This window comes from Papio anubis, chromosome 8, assembly GCF_008728515.1.
Source record: "Papio anubis isolate 15944 chromosome 8, Panubis1.0, whole genome shotgun sequence".
NCBI lineage: Eukaryota > Metazoa > Chordata > Mammalia > Primates > Cercopithecidae > Papio > Papio anubis.
This window is the reverse complement of record NC_044983.1, coordinates 110300961-110319802: the sequence shown is the minus strand read 5'-3', so window position 1 is coordinate 110319802 and position 18842 is coordinate 110300961.

The window sequence follows — 18842 nt, the reverse complement described above, 5'->3', positions numbered from 1 at the left end:
TTATACAATAAAAAACATCATAAAAGACATATTGATGGAGAGAGAGTCCATGTTCATGGATAGGAATACTCAGTAATATCAAAATGTCAATAATTTCCAAAAATTGTTCTGTAGATTCAGTGCAATCCCAATCAAAATTACAGCAAATTATTTTGTGGAAATCAGCAAACTAACTCTAAAGTTTACATAGACATAAGAATGATACAGTGAACTTTGGGGATTTGAGGGAAAGGGTGGGAGAGGGGTGAAGGGTGAAATACCACAAATTATGTACAGTGGATACTGCTCAGGTGATAGGTGCACCAAAATTCTCACAAATTACCATTAATGAACCTACTCACATAACCAAACACCACCTGTTCTCCAAAATCTTATGGAAATAAAAAAAAAAAAAAGCTGCTCTAAAAATAATAGTTTACATACAGAGGCAAGATACAAAATAGCCGACACAATATTGAAGAATAGCAGTTAGAGGATTGACGTTACCTCATTTCAACATTTATTATAGAGTTCCAGTAATTATGACAATGTGGCTTTCGCAAAAGAATAAACAAATAGATGAACAGCATAGAATAGAAAGTCTAGAAACATACATACATAAACATACATACATAAAATCAACTGATATTTGACAAAGGCCAAAGGCAATAATATACAGCAAAAATAGTTTTTTAAACAAAACTTGAGTCTAGTTGCTAGAACAACTTGATATCCGCATGTAAAAACTGAATCTGGACCCTGACCTCATACCCTTCACAAAAATTAACTCAAAATGAATCACAGTCTAAATTTAAAATGCAAAACTACAAAAGTTTTAGATGATAACAGGAGAAAAACTAGATGACCCTAGGTATGTCAATGAGTTTTTAGGCACAGCAACTAAGACACAATCCATGATAGAAATAATTGATTACCAAGGCTTCATAAAAATAAAAAATGTTTGCTCTGTCTGTGAAAGACTGTAAAGAAAAGGAGAGAAAGAAAAAACATGGATTGAAAGAAAATCTTCACAAAATACCTATATGATAAAGGACTGTTATTTGAAATATGCAAATGACTCTCAAAACTCAAACCCTATTTAAAAATTGGCAAAAGAACTTAGCAGATACCTCAACAAAGAAGATATACGATGGGTAGTAAACATATGAAAAAATGCTCTACATCATATTTTATTAGGTGAATTCCAATTAACAATGAAATACTTCATACCTGTTAAAATGTTCAAAATCCAGAACCCTGCGATCATAAATTGTTAGCAACAAGAATTCTCAGTCATTGCTGGTGAGATTGAAAAATGGCGCAGCCAGTTTGGAAGACAATTTGGTGGTTTCTTACAAAACTAAACTCAGTCTTACCATATGCTCCAGCAGTCATGCTCTTTGGTATTTAGTCAAATTAGTTGCTAACTTATATCAACACAAAAACCCGCACATGGATGTTTATGTAGCCTTTTCATAATTGCCAAAATGGGAAGTAACCAAGATGTCCTTCAGTAGGTGAATGAATAAACATACCCATTCAGACAATGGAATATCATTCAGCACTATGAAAATGAGCTATGAAGCCATGAAAAGATACTAAAATAACTTAAATACATGTTACTAAGAAGGAAGTGTGGGATAGGCTACATACTGAATGATTCCAATGACTTGGTCTCCTGGAAAAGACAAAACCATGGAGACAGTAAAAAGATAAGTAGTTACCAGGGATTTATGGGGACAGATGGATGAATATATGGAGCACAGAGGATTTTGGGGCAATGAAACTATTCTATATGAAACTATTGTGGTGAATACTGGTCAGTAGGCATTTGTTAAAATCCATAGAGTATACAACGCTAAGCCTAAACCCTAATGTGTACAATGGATTTGGGTAGTAATGTGTTTATGTATTTTCATCAGTTGCAATAAATGGACCACTCCGGTGCAGAATATTCGTAGGAGAGGAGGCCATGGGGAGCAGGTGAGGGGTATGTGGGAGTTTTCTGTACTTTCTGTTCTATTTTCCTGTGAACCTGAAAATTGCCTTAAAAATAAAAGCTATTTAAAGGAGGAAAAAAACATCTAAACTACCTGTTTTTTATCTTTTGTTTTTTGTTTTCCTTTGCTTTGTGTGATTTTATTATTTACTTATTTATCCAAATTTTATTTTTGGTTCGGGGGTGCTTATGCAAGTTTGCTACATGGGAAACTTGCTTGTTGTGGGAGTTTGGTGTATAGATTATTTTGTTACCAAGGTAATGAGAATAGAACCCAATAGGAATTTTTTTTTTTACCCTTGCAGTCCTCCCACCCCCCCACCCTCAAGGAGCCTCAAGTGTCTATTGTTTCCTTCTTTGTGTCCAAATTTACTCAACGTTTAGCTCCCGTTTTTAAGACAGAACATGCAGTATTTGGTTTCCTGTTTCCATGTTGATTTGTTTAGGATAATGGCCTCCAGTGAAACTATCTATTTTTTATAACATCATTGGATATTAAAAATAATTTTTAAACTTTACAAATCTGACAAGTGAATAAACAATCCCATTTTACTTTACACTTTAATTATTAAGATTTTAACAAATAGGTTTGTCATTTGGACTTCTTCACTTGTTAGCTTCCCGTATATTTCTATTCTTTTTTTCTAATAATCTATAAAGACTGTATAATAAAGATAGATTCCTTTGTTATGTGCAATATTAATCTTGTTTATTATCTTTTAACTGTGTTCATGGTATATTTTGCCAGAAGTTTCAATACATTGTCAAGTCTATCAGTTTCATATGAAGATTATACAAATATTCTCTTGTATCTGTTTTCAACATTTTTGTAGTTTCAATCTATTTGGAATTTTATGTGTTTCTTTCATGTGATATAGGTGTTTCATGTTTTGTATCTAATTTTATATTTTTCTAAATAGATGTGGTATTTATTGAACAAAAATTCCCATAAATTTAAAATACTTTGTGAAATTGTTTATAAAGTGACCTTTTTTGAATTAAAAAGTAGAAGTATTAAGTATGTCTCAGACCTAAAGTGCCCTTCCAAATAAATTTCTATTATATGGTGCTTTTATTTTATTATTATTTTTTCCTCCCATAATGTTTGTGAAATTCTTCAACATTAAAAATGTTAATGTAAAATAGACAAATGTTTATTACTTTTTAAAAGTTTTCTGTATTGGTGGGGCACAGTGGCTCACGCCTGCAATCCCAGCACTTTGGGAGGCCAAGGTGGGCGGATCACAAGGTCAAGAGATTGAGACCATCCTGGCCAACATGGTGAAACCCTGTCTCTAGTAAAAAGATAAAAATTAGCTGGACATAGTGGCGGGTGCCTGCAGTCCCAGCTACTCAGGAGGCTGAGGCAGGAGAATCACTTGAACCCGGGAAGCAGAGGTTGCAGTGAGCCAAGATCAGGCCACTGCACTCCAGCCCAGGCGACAGTGCGAGACACCGTCTCAAAAAAAAAAGTTTTCTGTATTGAGAAATATAATATAGTGGTAACATACATTAATGCAGTAAGAAGTGATATTCACACATATATTATATGTATTAAACATATAACACAACTAAAAAATACTAACATATCTAGAAAAGAACAGAATTCAGTAGCAGAGAAATGATTTTTCAAAAAATTATTTAAATGATTAATTAAAAATTACACCTCTTGACTTTTGAAAATCAGAACCAAAATTTAGAGGATACTGCATTTGGACCAGAATTTAAATCTAAGTCCTGATTGACTTAATTGAGTACTCTAGCTTTTCTGAGAGTGTTTTCTTATCTACAGAATGATAAAGTTAATATCTCTCCATTACAATGTTTTAAAAATAAAACAAATAATGCTTCAAGAATTTTTAAGCTGCAAAATTTGTAAACATATACTACAGTATAGTATAACTACTATTATTTTGATGTAAAAATGATTATCTTTAATTGTCAGAGCTTAGAATTATAATTCTTTGCCTCGCTATTTCAATTTGTCAATGTTGCAAGACTAAGAATATGCTATGTCATATCTCTGTAGTAGGAGCTATGGCCAGTATTTTTCTCTTGAAATGTGTGCAAGCCAATAATAGATGCCTCTCTCAAAGCTTGGGAGGATTAAGGACGGCAGTTCCAGATATGCAAATGCTCAAGGGCACGTTTCTGAATAGATACTGTACTGCCTTAAAGATAAACAAAAAGAAATGTGAATGTAGGAGCTCGGATTTTATCCAATGTGTCCTGCCATTTCAGCAGCATGGGGTGTACACTGAGCTTGATGTGGTGGCAGTTAGTGGTAGCAACTCATGAATGTAGACAGATTTATGCAGGGTGACCTTCATGACTCAATGTGCTTGGGAGCTTTGTGATTTCCACAGGGGTTACTAACGGGACATTCCATCGACAATCACAATGAGTCTTCTACCTCCCTGGCATTTTTAGAGCACATCTTTATGCATCAGAAAACCCCAGACGTTCAAGGGCTGCTTTCTAAAGAAACACACTACTCTATGAATTTTGCAGAAGATAAAGTTCATCTGCATACTCATGAGTTAGCTAGCCACTATGTCAGGGTCTCTTTCATTTTTAACCATTTTTGCTACTTCACTGCCATGATGAAAATAGAAATTTATATTTGTTTTAAAAACAATTAAATCCATTTTAGGATTAAAATGAATAGGGCCTCATATGTTAACTGTTTGTAGGAGGTTTAAAAAAAATTGAACCCAGAATCAAAGGGCATTGAAGCACTGCAGATATGACAAATCATATCCAAATGACTTCATTTTCCTATGGAAAGTGTCGCCTTAAGTAGATCAGGGACGTGCAAGTGCAGTAGGTTACTGTATCTAGATTTCAACAAGACATTTTTTAAACCCAATATTAATTCCATTTTAGAAAACTTGGAATAATTCTGGTGTTCTAAAAGCAAGCTATTATTGAACGGGTTTTAGTTGCAAAGCAAGTTTCCAAAAATGTGCACCAATATCCACTCTGTTCTTTTCATACTTCTATTGGCTTATCGAATGGTATTACCAAAAGATCTTTAGCAAACTTATGAGAGGGGAAAATATGTTCAATTACAAACATAGTCAAAAAGACTTAGATGCTAAAACAATGAACTAAAGCTAACATGATAATGTGTAGCATGGAGAAATAGTTCTGATTTCTGGTGAAACTGGAAATATTTAGCTTGGGAAAGAGAACAATTTAGAAGTAAATGAGGGCTAATTATGAAATAGTCAATGGTCTGTACTGTAGAAGAAAGAAATATCAGAGATACCAGACATATAAGTGGAATCAATGATGTAGTGCATATAGAGACTAATTTGGACTGTATGTAAACATTGACGTAGAACTTTCCAGAAAAAAGAGGAGGTTGCTTCAAGAAGTGTGAGAATGTGCTTATTGTTAGTGATATCCTAAGAGATGTGGAAGACATTTGAATTACCTGTGTCTAAGAATTTAGAATGAATGGCCTTTGAGCTATGCCTTAGCTCTGAAAGTCAATTTTTGTTTAACAATTGAACTCAGTTGATTTTGAAATAGTTAAAAGAGGGTCACATTCTACTTTAATGCCTTTCTTTTCCTTTTAAAGTCCAATATTAGTACATGAAAATGTATTTTATTTTAAAAATAATATAGAATCATTGTGCTATTAATTCTTCTCACCAAAGCACTGGAAATAGTATCCTGAGATATCACATTCAAGATTTGACTGCTTTTAAAATCAAGAACACATTCATTATTTTCATATAATCAACACTTCTTCCCTCACCATTGAACATAAAGTAAAATAAAAAAGACAATTAACAAAAGACGAGCTAAGATTATTTTCAATATATTTTTCCTGATTCCAATTGCAGTGATCATTTTTTTCAACTAAGCCTTAGTGCTACATGTTTCCATAGCATACCAATGTTTATTATTCATAGTACTCCACCTTGAAATTTTGACCAATGTCTGTCTTCTTTTCTACATTGTAAGTGGCAGAGGGAAATGCATATATCCATATTAAAAAATATTCCTCAGCATCTGGCAAAGTATCTTTCCTTTTTTTTTGCTAAATAAATAAATAGATAAACACATTCTTTTATATGTGAATTTTGTTGTTCACATCTCTTCTCATCCTACAATTTGTACAGAATTCCACTACGTCTTACTAAATTGAATAAATGCTATATTTGTCTGTACATTTGAAATATTCACAAAATTCGTTGAAGGTGTGACTTTAAATCATAAAAGTTCCTTTAATCCTTCAAATTAACTTTTAATGGCATGGAATGTGTTTACTTCCATTAATTATTCATATTCATGAATTCTTTTAAATAGTTTTTAACATTTAAAAGTGTGTTTATTTTTCTTTGATCTGAACTCTGCACTTGGTATAACATTCTGCTTGCTCTTAACATATGATAATATACACTTTTGGAAGCTTTTCACAAAAATCACTTTATTGATCTGATATATTAATTCATATTCATCTAAATTTAATTTCCCTTATGATACTGCTATGTTTTAAGTCTATAGAGGAACTGAATGGATTTTTTCACCCTTCAAAATAAGAAATATCTTTGACTCAATATTTTTAATGATTTCCACAGAAAATTATGTATATTGCAAAGTACTTTCTACAAACTTATGACAATTGAATGCATTATTTTTTACATAGTGGATTTGAGATAACCATGTAATAGCAGAATTCTAGGACGGATCCCAAGATTTACTGACTCCTTGTAAACATGCTCTGCATAATTCTCAAGATTTTTGAATATAGTGAATTTCACTCTCATGATTAGAATATTTTGTAGATTTAAAGGGATTTTGCAGATATAATTGAGGTCTTAAATTTGTTGACCTAATGATAGAGCAATTATTTAAGTGGGTCTGACCTAATCACATAGTTTTATAAAAGCACTATTTGCCTCAGGCAGGTAGCAGAAGACAGTCATCAATATGCTGCAGGTTGCCTGGGAGAAAGCAATCATTCATGTTGTGAATTGTCTATGGTTGCTACATGGTAAGGAACTGCAGGCAGCATCTAGGAGCTGAGAGTTGATCCCAGCCAACTGCTACAAAGATAATGGGAACTTCAGTCCTAGAGTTGCAAGAAAAGAAATTCCGCCCCAAACAAGTGAACCTGAAAGAGAATCAAACAAGTAAACCTGGAAGAGAATCCTGAGCCAAGATGAGAACCACAGCTCCAGCCAAAATCTTGTTTTCAGTCCACTGAAACCCTAAGTAAACAATTCAGCCATACCAAGCCCCTATTTCTGACCTAAAGAACTTGTGAGATAATAAACTTGTGTTGGTTTAAGCTACTTCATTTGGGGTACTTTGTTTCAGAGCAATAGAAAACTTAAATACTCACTCAGCAAATTTGTTATTTGAATAGAGTCAAAGAAAATCTTTCCAAAAGTTCTCCTGAAGGAAATGTCAAGAATGTGCAAGTTTCAGGTTCAGAGGAAATCATTCAATATAATCTAGTTTATGAAGCTGACGGTCAGACAAATTAAATATTTTTCCCTAAATCATTTGTAGGCATAATCAGGACTGGAACCAAGGCCCCATGAGTACAAATCCATGCTTTTTCACCAGTAAACAGCCAATATATTTATTAATGATTAGAAAAGAAAAAAGTGATGCTAGTGGAAATTTTGTGTATATTATTTTAATTGTTAATATATTTCTACAATAATTTGTAGCTGCCTTCCCTCCCTTTCCTTCTTTCCCTTCCTTTCTTCCTTCCTTCCTTCCTTCCTTCCTTCCTTCCTTCCTTCCTTCCTTCCTTCCTTCACTTCCTTGCCTTTGACTGTAATATTTCCTTATTACCTTTTAATTTTTAACAGTACTTTTACTTTTTAAATTTTTTTCTATTTCATTGATTTTGAAGACTCTGGGAGTGTTGTCTTATATCTTATGTTCTGGGTATAATTATTTATATTTATTTTGTGTTTTCTTTTGTTGTCTGTTTTTTTTTTAAATAAATATAAGCAAGTCTGTAGGTTGTTTTAGATTTAGCTAAACATTGGCAAGAACACTTTACATGATGTATGAACTTCACAGAGCATTGGACCAGGGGACCCATGCTGTGAAGACATCCCCCATTAAGGAAACTAACTGTAATTAAGGTGATAAGTGGGACTCTTCCCCCATTGTAAAGACACTTTTTTTTTTTTCTGTAATTAGTGAGTGATCTGTGGGTTGACGCACTGACCTCATTTGGCTGTCCTATTACACACCACCAGTTTACCCAAAGCTTCTAGCTAGCATCCAGCGATGTGCCTTCTGAGTCAATTATTTTGTAGGGCTTGTATTAGTTGTCTACCACTGCTATTTAAAACTGCCACATATCTAGCAGCCTAAAACAACACAACTTTATTACCTTACGGTTAGAATTCTGAAGGTTAGAATTCTGATGCAGGTCTCACTAGGTTACAATCTACTGGCTAGCAGGGCTTCATTCATTTCTAAAGGCACTATGGTAGAATCTGTATTTTTGTCTTTTTCCAACTTCTAAAGACTAGTCACAAGAATTGGCTAGTGACCCGTTGCTCCATCTTCAAGGGCAGTGACATCAGATTAAGTCCTTTTCATCTTGTGTCTTTTTAACTCTCCTCCCATAGTCACATCTTCCTCTGACTACAGCTGGTAAAGACTCTCTGCTTTTAAAGACCAATATGAATAGATTGGACTCACCTAGACAATCCAGTAAAATCTCTCCATCTCAGGGTCATATTTTAATTTTATCTACAAAGTCTCTTTTGTCATGTAAAGTGACACATTCATAGGCTCCAGAATTTAGGACTTAGATATCTTTGGAAAGCAATTATTTTGCTCTCCACAGGAATTACAAAATGCCAGTTAAAAAAAAAAATCTGCTATTTCTTCTTTGTGTATTATCTGGCGTTTTCTGCACAGAAACACCACCCTCTCGTTTTCTGTCTATGGATTCAAAGATTACTTATAATTAAATAATCTTTAGGGTTTTCTTTTTTAGTTTTCAGTTCTTTAGTTTTCCTTTTTGATTCTCAAATTGTCTGAAATTAGGGAATTTTGTTTAGTGAATTTAGATAATGTTATGGAATTATTGTCATTTTCTTAGATGTGATCATAGCATTGTGTTTATGTGGTGATGTGTGCTAAACTGCTTAGGATAATGCCATAAAAACTGCAACTTGCTGAGAACAAGCAAATCATGGCAGAATTTTACAATGTTTATTCTAAGTGGAGGATACATCTCCCTTTATTATTCTTTCAAACATTATGTATGTTTGAAATTTTTCAAAAAAATGAGGAAATTGCTATATCAAAGATATATTGTTATAATGTCTAAAAACTCATGATATAAATAAGTTTAAATTGTTCTTCTTATTTTATTTCCAGATAACACATATCTTGAAGAAAATACAACCTCTTGTCTGGCTAACCATATCGAAAGAAAGGAGAAAGTATGATTCTCCAATCAAGAGCTCTTCTTTCTGCTCATATTTCATTTTAGAACCTACGATGTCAGAATTCTCCAAAACATTGGAATAGCTTTCAGTGTCAGAAACTGAACTTCTGCATTTGGTTATATTGAAAACATAAGATTCTTAAGATTAAAAAAGAGAATAGGGACACATGAGAGACGTATAATAGCATGGAAATGTAGAGTATGCCAAAAAGTCAACCTAATTGAAGGACGTTGCTAGATGGAAGCAAACACCATAGCGAATCTTGCAAAAGAAGCACTATGTTTATGGTAGAGCTATGATTTACGTCCTGTGAACATCCCCAAAGCCCCAGAATGAGGCAAGAATTCTTCATTTGTTGCTTCATAATCTTAACGTTATGCCACTGATCTGACATTCACAATCCTGAGAAGTAGGTAAGAGCAGTTACTTATTCCTTTAATAAATATTTGTTGAACTCTTGTACAAGGTGCTAGGTACAGTGCTAGTTAAAAATTTCGTATGTGCATTTAGCACTTAGTGTATTCTGGCTATTAAACATTTGTGAGTATGAACTCACTCAGCACTCATAATTACCAAATGCGGTGAACTGTTCCCATTTCACAGAATGAGGGTCCGAACACACTAAATCTGATGTTGGAATTCACACTACCATCTACTAGTACTAAGGGTTCTTAATCAGGGGTCCATAGAACCCTATAATTGGGTTTCAAGCTTCCCAGGAGAAAAAGCCCATAGTTTATATCACTTTGTCAAAAGTAACATGTAACTTTAAACAGCTCCACTGTGGTGTTAGGATTAGGGATTCATTGCTGATCAAGAGCTGTAAGAGTAGTCCCAGCTCTCATGACCCTCAGAGTTTATCAGCCAGAATAGGCAGGCTCTTCTGTGCCTAATGAAAGGCTTTTCTCAGCATATTCTTTTATCTGTTCAATAAATAAAGATGTGCTACACTATTTTTAAAAAATGTTTGCATACTATTTGATTATCTATGTTATTTATATCATTAATTGAAATATGAAACATATTGTTAGTCTCTAGTATTGATATTTAATTATTTTCTTCCTAATTTTTTTACCTGCATGAAATAATTTTTGAATTTCTCGTATATGACTTTTGCTAAAAATTTCCATTTGTGTATCATTTTATTGATTATAACAATTTTTAATATATTTCTCTGTGGTTTATTTCTGTTTCTCTCTTAACTTTGCTTATAACACATATATTATAATTTACAGGGCATTGTTTTCTTTCTCTATTTTGATAATTATATTTATTTTTATTATAATGAAGTTAATATATTTTGTACTATATGTCCATTTTCAGAATTAATTTTTTTGGTCTTTATAGAATGTGTGTATGTGTGTGCATGAAATATATATATTACAGACATTTATAGATATTTATATATATATTCCATACATATACTTACACTAACACACATACATATTTCTTATGTTAAAATATACATTGTTTTCAACTTGCCCAGTTAGAAATTTTAGTCTAAAATTCTGTCCAATTCCTTATATCGCTAGGATTTTTTCTCCATACATTTCATTGCTATGTTTATTAGGAAAAGTTACATATTTGTTGTGCATAGAATCTTTTATTATATTAAAGTCTTTTTCTTGGTTTGAGTTATTGCAAAATGCTTGGATTGTAATTCCTTCGTATAAATATTATGATCCTTGTTTCTTTATGCTTGTTTTTATTTGGTAAATCATTGTGTACCTTTTTACACTTATTTTTCAGTTTCCGTTTCTTTCAGGCAAGATTGCCTTGTAGATGGTACACTGTTGTTTTTTATTTCTAGTCGTATTATCACAGTGTCTAAAATTTTTCTTTCAGAGCTTATCACATCCTCATTTATTTTATTTTTTATTTTATTTTATTTTATTTTATTTTATTTTTTTTAATTTATTTATTATTATTATACTTTAAGTTGTAGGGTACATGTGCATAACATGCAGGTTTGTTACATATGTATACTTGTGCCATGTTAGTCTGCTGCACCCATCAACTCGTCATTTACATCAGGTATAACTCCCAATGCAATCCCTCCTCCCTCCCCCCTCCCCATGATAGGCCCCGGTGTGTGATGTTCCCCTTCCTGAGTCCAAGTGATCTCGTTGTTCAGTTCCCACCTATGAGTGAGAACATGCGGTGTTTGGTTTTCTGTTCTTGTGATAGTTTGCTAAGAATGATGGTTTCCAGCTGCATCCATGTCCCTACAAAGGACGCAAACTCATCCTTTTTTATGGCTGCATAGTATTCCATGGTGTATATGTGCCACATTTTCTTAATCCAATCTGTCACTGATGGACATTTGGGTTGATTCCAAGTCTTTGCTATTGGGAATAGTGCTGCAATAAACATACGTGTGCATGTGTCTTTATAGCAGCATAATTTATAATCCTTTGGGTATATCCCCAGTAATGGGATGGCTGGGTCATATGCTACATCTAGTTCTAGATCCTTGAGGAATCGCCATACTGTTTTCCATAATGGTTGAACTAGTTTACAATCCCACCAACAGTGTAAAAGTGTTCCTATTTCTCCACATCCTCTCCAGCACCTGTTGTTTCCTGACTTTTTAATGATCGCCATTCTAACTGCTGTGAGATGGTATCTCATTGTGGTTTTGATTTGCATTTCTCTGATGGCCAGTGATGATGAGCATTTTTTCATATGTCTGTTGGCTGTATGAATGTCTTCTTTTGAGAAATGTCTGTTCATATCCTTTGCCCACTTTTTGATGGGGTTGTTTGTTTTTTTCTTGTAAATTTGTTTGAGTTCTTTGTAGGTTCTGGATATTAGCCCTTTGTCAGATGAGTAGATTGCAAAAATGTTCTCCCATTCTGTAGGTTGCCTGTTCACTCTGATGGTAGTTTCTTTTGCTGTGCAGAAGCTCTTTAGTTTAATTAGATCCCATTTGTCAATTTTAGCTTTTGCTGCCGTTGCTTTTGGTGTTTTAGACATGAAGTCTTTGCCCATGCCTATGTCCTGAATGGTACTACCTAGGTTTTCCTCTAGGATTTTTATGGTATTAGGTCTAACATTTAAGTCTCTAATCCATCTTGAATTAATTTTCGTATAAGGCGTAAGGAAAGGATCCAGTTTCAGCTTTCTACTTATGGCTAGCCAATTTTCCCAGCACCATTTATTAAATAGGGAATCCTTTCCCCATTTCTTGTTTCTCTCAGGTTTGTCAAAGATCAGATGGCTGTAGATGTGTGGTATTATTTCTGAGGACTCTGTTCTGTTCCATTGGTCTATATCTCTGTTTTGGTACCAGTACCATGCTGTTTTGGTTACTGTAGCCTTGTAGTATAGTTTGAAGTCAGGTAGCGTGATGCCTCCAGCTTGTTCTTTTGACTTAGGATTGTCTTGGAGATGCGGGCTCTTTTTTGGTTCCATATGAACTTTAAAGCAGTTTTTTTCCAATTCTGTGAAGAAACTCATTGGTAGCTTGATGGGGATGGCATTGAATCTATAAATTACCTTGGGCAGTATGGCCATTTTCATGATATTGATTCTTCCTATCCATGAGCATGGTATGTTCTTCCATTTGTTTGTGTCCTCTTTGATTTCACTGAGCAGTGGTTTGTAGTTCTCCTTGAAGAGGTCCTTTACATCCCTTGTCAGTTGGATTCCTAGGTATTTTATTCTCTTTGAAGCAATTGTGAATGGAAGTTCATTCATGATTTGGCTCTGTGTTTGTCTGTTATTGGTGTATAAGAATGCTTGTGATTTTTGCACATTAATTTTGTATCCTGAGACTTTGCTGAAGTTGCTTATCAGCTTAAGGAGATTTTGGGCTGAGACAATGGGGTTTTCTAAATATACAATCATGTCATCTGCAAACAGGGACAATTTGACTTCTTCTTTTCCTAACTGAATACCCCTGATTTCTTTCTCTTGCCTAATTGCCCTAGCCAGAACTTCCAACACTATGTTGAATAGGAGTGGTGAGAGAGGGCATCCCTGTCTTGTGCCAGTTTTCAAAGGGAATTTTTCCAGTTTTTGCCCATTCAGTATGATATTGGCTGTGGGTTTGTCATAAATAGCTCTTATTATTTTGAGGTACGTTCCATCAATACCGAATTTATTGAGCGTTTTTAGCATGAAGGGCTGTTGAATTTTGTCAAAAGCCTTTTCTGCATCTATTGAGATAATCATGTGGTTCTTGTCTTTGGTTCTGTTTATATGCTGGATTATGTTTATTGATTTGCGAATGTTGAACCAGCCTTGCATCCCAGGGATGAAGCCCACTTGATCATGGTGGATAAGCTTTTTGATGTGTTGTTGAATCCGGTTTGCCAGTATTTTATTGAGGATTTTTGCATCGATGTTCATCAGGGATATTGGTCTAAAATTCTCTTTTTTTGTTGTGTCTCTGCCAGGCTTTGGTATCAGGATGATGTTGGCCTCATAAAATGAGTTAGGGAGGATTCCCTCTTTTTCTATTGATTGGAATAGTTTCAGAAGGAATGGTACCAACTCCTCCTTATACCTCTGGTAGAATTCAGCTGTGAATCCATCTGGTCCTGGACTTTTTTTGGTTGGTAGGCTATTAATTATTGCCTCAATTTCAGAGCCTACTATTGGTCTATTCAGGGATTCAACTTCTTCCTGGTTTAGTCTTGGAAGAGTGTAAGTGTCCAGGAAATTATCCATTTCTTATAGGTTTTCCAGTTTATTTGCGTAGAGGTGTTTATAGTATTCTCTGATGGTAGTTTGTATTTCTGTGGGGTCGGTGGTGATATCCCCTTTATCATTTTTAATTGCGTCGATTTGATTCTTCTCTCTTTTCTTCTTTATTAGTCTTGCTAGTGGTCTGTCAATTTTGTTGATCTTTTCAAAAAACCAACTCCTGGATTCATTGATTTTTTGGAGGGTTTTTTGTGTCTCTATCTCCTTCAGTTCTGCTCTGATCTTAGTTATTTCTTGCCTTCTGCTAGCTTTGGAATGTGTTTGCTCTTGCTTCTCTAGTTCTTTTAATTGCGATGTTAGAGTGTCAATTTTTGATCTTTCCTGCTTTCTCTTGTGGGCATTTAGTGCTATAAATTTCCCTCTGCACACTGCTTTAAATGTGTCCCAGAGATTCTGGTATGTTGTATCTTTGTTCTCATTGGTTTCAAAGAACATCTTTATTTCTGCCTTCATTTCGTTATGTACCCAGTAGTCATTCAGGAGCAGGTTGTTCAGTTTCCATGTAGTTGAGCGGTTTTGATTGAGTTTCTTAGTCCTGAGTTCTAGTTTGATTGCACTGTGGTCTGAGAGACAGTTTGTTATAATTTCTGTTCTTGTACATTTGCTGAGGAGTGCTTTACTTCCAATTATATGGTCAATTTTGGAGTAAGTACGATGTGGTGCTGAGAAGAATGTATATTCTGTTGATTTGGGGTGGAGAGTTCTATAGATGTCTATTAGGTCTACTTGCTGCAGAGATGAGTTCAATTCCTGGACATCCTTGTTAACTTTCTGTCTCGTTGATCTGTCTAATGTTGACAGTGGAGTGTTGAAGTCTCCCATTATTATTGTATGGGAGTCTAAGTCTCTTTGTAAGTCTCTAAGGACTTGCTTTATGAATCTGGGTGCTCCTGTATTGGGTGCATATATATTTAGGATAGTTAGCTCTTCCTGTTGAATTGATCCCTTGACCATTATGTAATGGCCTTCTTTGTCTCTTTTGATCTTTGATGGTTTAAAGTCTGTTTTATCAGAGACTAGGATTGCAACCCCTGCTTTTTTTTGTTCTCCATTTGCTTGGTAAATCTTCCTCCATCCCTTTATTTTGAGCCTATGTATGTCTCTGCATGTGAGATGGGTCTCCTGGATACAGCAGACTGATGAGTCTTGACTCTTTATCCAGTTTGCCAGTCTGTGTCTTTTCATTGGAGCATTTAGTCCATTTACATTTAAGGTTAAGATTGTTATGTGTGAACTTGATCCTGCCATTATGATATTAACTGGTTATTTTGCTCGTTAGTTGATGCAGTTTCTTCCTAGCCTCGATGGTCTTTACATTTTGGCATGTTTTTGCAATGGCTGGTACTGGTTGTTCCTTTCCATGTTGAGTGCTTCCTTCAGGGTCTCTTGTAAGGCAGGCCTAGTGGTGACAAAATCTCTAAGCATTTGCTTATCTGTAAAGGATTTTATTTCTCCTTCACTTATGAAACTTAGTTTGGCTGGATATGAAATTCTGGGTTTAAAATTCTTTTCTTTAAGAATGTTGAATATTGGCCCCCACTCTCTTCTGGCTTGTAGAGTTTCTGCCGAGAGATCTGCTGTGAGTCTGATGGGCTTCCCTTTGTGGGTAACCCGACCTTTCTCTCTGGCTGCCCTTAAGATTTTTTCCTTCATTTCAACTTTGGTGAATCTGGCAATTATGTGTCTTGGAGTTGCTCTTCTCGAGGAGTATCTTTGTGGCGTTCTCTGTATTTCCTGGATTTGAATGTTGGCCTGCCCTACTAGGTTGGGGAAGTTCTCCTGGATGATATCCTGAAGAGTGTTTTCCAACTTGGTTCCATTTTCCCCCTCACTTTCAGGCACCCCAATCAGACGTAGATTTGGTCTTTTTACATAATCCCATACTTCTTGCAGGCTTTGTTCATTTCTTTTTCTTCTTTTTTCTTTTGGTTTCTCTTCTCGCTTCATTTCATTCATTTGATCCTCAATCGCTGATACTCTTTCTTCCAGTTGATCGAGTCGGTTACTGAAGCTTATGCATTTGTCACGTATTTCTCGTGTCATGGTTTTCATCTCTTTCATTTCGTTTATGACCTTCTCTGCATTAATTAGTCTAGCCGTCAATTCTTCCACTTTTTTTTCAAGATTTTTAGTTTCTTTGCGCTGGGTACGTAATTCCTCCTTCAGCTCTGAGAAATTTGATGGACTGAAGCCTTCTTCTCTCATCTCGTCAAAGTCATTCTCCGTCCAGCTTTGATCCGTTGCTGGCGATGAGCTGCGCTCCTTTGCCGGGGGAGATGTGCTCTTATTTTTTGAATTTCCAGCTTTTCTGCCCTGCTTTTTCCCCATCTTTGTGGTTTTATCTGCCTCTGGTCTTTGATGATGGTGATGTACTGATGGGGTTTTGGTGTAGGTGTCCTTCCTGTTTGATAGTTTTCCTTCTAACAGTCAGGACCCTCAGCTGTAGGTCTGTTGGAGATTGCTTGAGGTCCACTCCAGACCCTGTTTGCCTGGGTATCAGCAGCAGAGACTGCAGAAGATAGAATATTTCTGAACAGCGAGTGTACCTGTCTGATTCTTGCTTTGGAAGCTTCCTCTCAGGGGTGTACTCCACCCTGTGAGGTGTGGGGTGACAGACTGCCCCTAGTGGGGGATGTCTCCCAGTTAGGCTACTCAGGGGTCAGGGACCCACTTGAGCAGGCAGTCTGTCCGTTCTCAGATCTCAGCCTCCGTGTTGGGAGATCCACTGCTCTCTTCAAAGCTGTCAGACAGAGTCGTTTGAGTCTGCAGAGTTTTCTGCTGCTTTGTTGTTGTTGTTGTTGTTGTTGTGTAGCTGTGCCCTGTCCCCAGAGGTGGAGTCTACAGAGACAGGCAGGTTTCCTTGAGCTGCTGTGAGCTCCACCCAGTTGGAGCTTCCCAGCAGCTTTGTTTACCTACTTAAGCCTCAGCAATGGCGGGCGCCCCTCCCCCAGCCTCGCTGCTGCCTTGCCGGTAGATCACAGACTGCTGTGCTAGCAATGAGGGAGGCTCCGTGGGCGTGGGACCCTCCCGGCCAGGTGTGGGATATGATCTCCTGGTGTGCCTGTTTGCTTAAAGCGCAATATTGGGGTGGGAGTTACCGGATTTTCCAGGTGTTGTGTGTCTCAGTTCCCCTGGCTAGGAAAAGGGATTCCCTTCCCCCTTGCGCTTCCCAGGTGAGGCGATGCCTCGCCCTGCTTCAGCTCTCGCTGGTCGGGCTGCAGCAGCTGACCAGCACCGATCGTCCGGCACTCCCCAGTGAGATGAACCCAGTACCTCAGTTGAAAATGCAGAAATCACCGGTCTTCTGTGTCGCTGGCGCTGGGAGTTGGAGACTGGAGCTGTTCCTATTCGGCCATCTTGCTCCGCCCTTCTCCACATCCTCATTTATTATTGTAAGAGATAAATTTGGTCTTTTGTCTTCTTATATCATGTTTATTTTGCTATTCCCTTTGCTTTTGTGCTTTTGTATTATGCTGTGTGGCTTTTTGCCTAACCTCCACCTGAGAAAATTCATGTGTATTGTGATTTTTAGTGCCTTACCAACATAAAAACTGAAAATTGCATGTTTAAACCTGTGTTTATTAGTTTACCAAATTTAGCATTAGTGACTCTAGTCATGAAAAACGGAGAACATAGCACACTTACACTTTGCCAATCAAATGTTTTTGTTCTTGAGCTTCTTTATGGCATATTTTTAGTGGCCATTTTCTTAGTCTACCAACTTCTCATTTGTATATATTATTTAATGTCTTTTCAAACTTTTGTTAATTGTAGTACACCTTATATTAAAGCATTCTGTTGTGACTTAATTACAGATATTATTTCTAATTAATTTTGGATTTAAATGTATTGAAACTCCACCCACAGGCCATTTTATGGCATGATTTTCCCATTTGGGGAATATTTATTCCTCATTTCCTCATAGTTAATTGGATATAATTATGCATATTTTTAAGATATACACCAAACACCATAAATTTTTCCTTCTTGCATACTTGAGGATATGATTCTGTTTTCTTCAAATTTAAAAGACAATATGATTACATGTTTATTTTCTATCAGAGCTCTAGATGTGCGTCATCACCTCAAGACACATAATACTGGTGTTAAAAAAGCCTATGATCATTCTTTGTGCATATGTGTGTATTTTCTTTAAGTTACTTGTTTCTTCTTCCTGAATACATTTGTTAAATTCTTTCTTTATTGTTAAATTTCATTAAATTTATTATAATATTGTTCTATGTTCAACGTTCACTATTAATTTTTTTTTTTTTTTCCTGAAGCAAGTTGATTCCTTTTTTCTACAGACCTAGTTTTTCTTACATTTCAGGGAAGTTTATTTCTTTGAAATTTTTAATCTAATTTCAATCTTTTTTAACTTCTTAAAAAAAGTTATTATCCAGCTATTGGAACTCAGTTCTCTGTTATGGTTTCATGATCCCATAACCTCTCTTCTCATCTAGTAGAGCGTATATGTAAGGATCATTAGCCAAGTAAAAACCAAAATACTGCTGTATAAATTTGGGAAACCACCCATCAAAATTCAAGATTTCTCATAAACAATCGGTGGTGAATACAGTAATGAAGCTGGCCTAAGTCTTCCTAGCCGTTTTTCCTAAATTGGAAAGAACAAGTTAACAGAAAGAAGGTTTTACTGTAAAGAGAACAGCAGTTGTGCTTTACATGCACTTCCTACAAACAGAAGGGAA